This window comes from Amblyomma americanum, chromosome 1 (genome assembly GCF_052857255.1).
Source record: "Amblyomma americanum isolate KBUSLIRL-KWMA chromosome 1, ASM5285725v1, whole genome shotgun sequence".
In the NCBI taxonomy this organism is placed as follows: domain Eukaryota; kingdom Metazoa; phylum Arthropoda; class Arachnida; order Ixodida; family Ixodidae; genus Amblyomma; species Amblyomma americanum.
In genome coordinates, this window is record NC_135497.1 from 33,061,558 (window position 1) to 33,064,914 (window position 3,357).

At 44.7% G+C, this 3,357-nt stretch overlaps 1 pseudogene; it reads left to right on the forward strand.

Moving 5' to 3' along the window:
- Window positions 1-1,000: 1,000 nt before the first annotated feature.
- Window positions 1,001-1,983, forward strand: LOC144125992 (uncharacterized; annotated as a pseudogene).
- Window positions 1,984-3,357: the final 1,374 nt, after the last annotated feature.

Below are 3,357 nucleotides of genomic sequence, written 5' to 3' on the forward strand. Positions count from 1 at the left end.
TTTTAGTACAGAGTGCTCGACTGGAAAATGCGTTCGCACCGCGGTAAACATCAGTGGTTCCTTCATTTCGCGAATGTAGTTGCACGTGTTCGCATTTCTGCGTTTGTTTTTTGTTCGTGCAGCGTGTGTCATGAAACTCAACGCCGTTTCAGGGTTAGCATAATTACGGTAACGACGTCGGTAACGACGAGTAAGTACGTCGGTGCCGGGAAGTGTATGTAAAAAAAAATACTGTCTTTCTCTTTGTTAAATGGTATGTTGCAGGATTATTTGCCGACGTTCTGCACACATGTTGTTATTGCAACTGATGGCTCGGTGTGTGACGAAGAGGCAGGTATAGGCATTTACTCCCAGTCCCTTGACTGGTATTTCTCTCTCCGTCTTCAAGATTTTACACCTATCTATCTGGCTGAGTTTCTATCAGTGGTTGTGGCTCTGCGCAAGGTACCCATCTTTTTATCAGCGGTAATAATAGTTACGGACTCGTTATCCTAATGCACTTCCCTGTCTGCGTGCACTATTAGATGTCCCAATGCAGAATCTCAATTTGCGTCGGTCTTCTGCGGTTGTGCGGTCCCTTGGCGCTTGTATGCTTGGCCATACCAATGGAAATGCTTGCTCTGCCGTTCAAAATTATCTCCTAGGATCAAAACGTCTGCCATCATAAGCTTTCGTTCTGCCCATACTATCATAAGCTTTCGTATTTGGGTAACTACTTTTTGCAACTCCAACTCTCTCTCTCTCTCTCTCTCTCAATCTCTTTTTTTTTACTGATTCCCTTACCTAATTTTCAGTTTGCTGGGTCGCCCTAACCTCCTGCAACCTCCTCTGCTACGGAAACAGCTACACAATTTTTTTTAGGTCATCCCAAGCTTGCCATATGCAATCTGCAATTTAAATAGTCACCGCCTGGTTATGGCCAATCCCCCTTGTGGGTATGAGCCATTTTGTGAGGGGAACAAGAACAACAAGGTATGCGCACAGTGTGCAGGCTGTGATAATGCCTGGGCATTGCTGCGTACTGTGGTACCGCGGGAACTATGATGGTAGTGAGCGTGTGCTGGTCTTCAACTTCCCTTCAGGCCAAGCAAGGAGAGCTCAATGGATTAGAGCTATCCACCGTGCGGACTTCACTCCAGGAAAGCGGTCGGTGGTAAGGAAACATTCCTTTAACTGTTGTTAATCCTCCCTCAGTTGCATTGAAAACGCTGCGGGCAGCATGTTGCGGGATAATTCCGTAGTGCTACCTCTTTTGGACCGAATAAATCTGTAAAGTCGTAGCGGAATATTATTGCTGGCAATCAGTTCAAACGAGATTTATAGAAATTTCTCTCGTACTGTCATGCACCTGTCTGATTTTTAAGCTTCAGGTTCTAGAACTTTTATTGTCTTTATTTTTTCTTATCCCAGGTCTGCCAGCGCCACTTTAAACCGTCCGACATGATAAATAGCACAAGCTACACGGATACAAAGACGAGAAAAGTAGTAGAAGTTGCGGTGAAACTCGTACGGTTACGACCTGATGCTGTTCCAAGCACACTTCCAGACTGCCCGGCGTATCATTCTACCCAACATGCAAGCACGTCTCGAGAGGCTCCAGATGAAAAGAGGACGCGCCGAGAGGCAGCTGCGTTACAAGATGCCATCAACTTGCCTATTGCAGCACATCAGGCGGAAGAGGACAGAAACAAAATTGACAACTTTCAGGCGCTGTTGAAATGCATACCATGAATCTGGACGGTGGCTTCCCAGCATGACTTTATACTCTTCCTCAATCTGACTGTCGATGGTGCCCCAGCAATCAAAAAGTCAGTTAAAGTCATCGAGGACCTCTCTCTAAAGCTGTATTTTCATGATGTCGAGGTCACCAAACTTAATGGCATGGAGATCATTCCAAAATCTGCGAATGATATTCGGTGCTTGGCAGGTCTGTTGGATGCCATTGAGAGCTCTGATATGGCTCCTGGCTTCCTCAAACATTAAGACAAGACAGGTGGCATATTGAAGCTCGTGCTATCTCTTCTTGAAGACGCGACAAATCAAAAAATGCAAGACGAAGATCGGCAATATGCTTTAACATTTTTAAAGGAACAAGCCTTTCTCCTTTTAAGCAAGTCACCGCGCTACTCTTCAGAGCTGTTGGTATTTTCCAGCCTTCTATTTACCATCACTCCTCGTGCTTATAGGTACTTGCGTAACTACGGAGGTCTCACATTGCCGCATGAGTCCACGATCAGACGTGTATGCAATGTACATGTTATAAATCCAGCAGCTGAGCAGCAGGATGCTTCTTTGCTGCTTTATGCGAAGATCGCGAGTGAAATGAAGGATCATGAGAAGTCACTGGTTCTCATGATGGATGAGATCCATCTACAGGCGTATTTTGATTATAAGGGTTGCACGATCGTCGGTACTGCCAGCAACAGTTCAAATTCGGCAAAGACAGCTCATGTCTTTATGATTAAAAGCCTCCTGTCATCACAACAAAGTGTTGTTCCCATTTTGCCAGTTGAACAAATCAATGCTCAACAGCTGAACATTGTGCTCCGCAGCATCATAAATGAGCTTGAAAAGGTTCACATTCGCATCATTGCAGTCATCACAGATAACAACTCTATAAATCGCAAAACAATGTCTCTCTTTCGTTTGTCATCAAAAGTCAGCAGCTCCTATCCTCACCCTTCAGATTCTACTCGTCCTCTTTTTTCGTTATTGACCCTGCTCTCTTGTTTAAATGTATTCGGAACAATTGGATCAACCAAAAGAACCATGGAACATGCATGTTTTTTTTCTTCACTTATGAATTTGAACTCCAACCCAAAAATTATCACTGCTTCGTTCAAGAAACTCCGTGATCTTTACCTAAAAGAAGAAGACCACATTATCAAGGCTGCTCCAACACTGTTAGTAAAAGCCCTCATTCCATCTAATACGGAAAGGCAAAATGTGAAGCTTGCACTCAGAGTGTTCAACCTATCAACCACAGCAGCTCTAGAAACATGCGGTCAACGCTGTGCATTGCAGCATGCAGCTGGAACAGCGGAATTTTTAAAGGTTGTCGAAACCTGCTGGAGGATTGTTAATGTGAAGTCGTCCAGCAAAGGACGCCGGCTTCGTGATGACCTGCAGACTCCCAGTGCAGAAAAGCTGTGTCCACAAACTGAATTCCTTCAAACCATCATGCAGTGCATTGACCTCTGGAAGAGTTTGAAGTTTGACAATGAAATTCCCACTCGCGAGATCCACAGTGCCTTGCGTCTCACTAGGGAAGCCTTTTTCAAGATAATAAACTATTGCCTTGAAAACCTTGGATTTGGCTACGTTCTTCTGAAGAAGTTCCAGACAGACTGCTTGGAC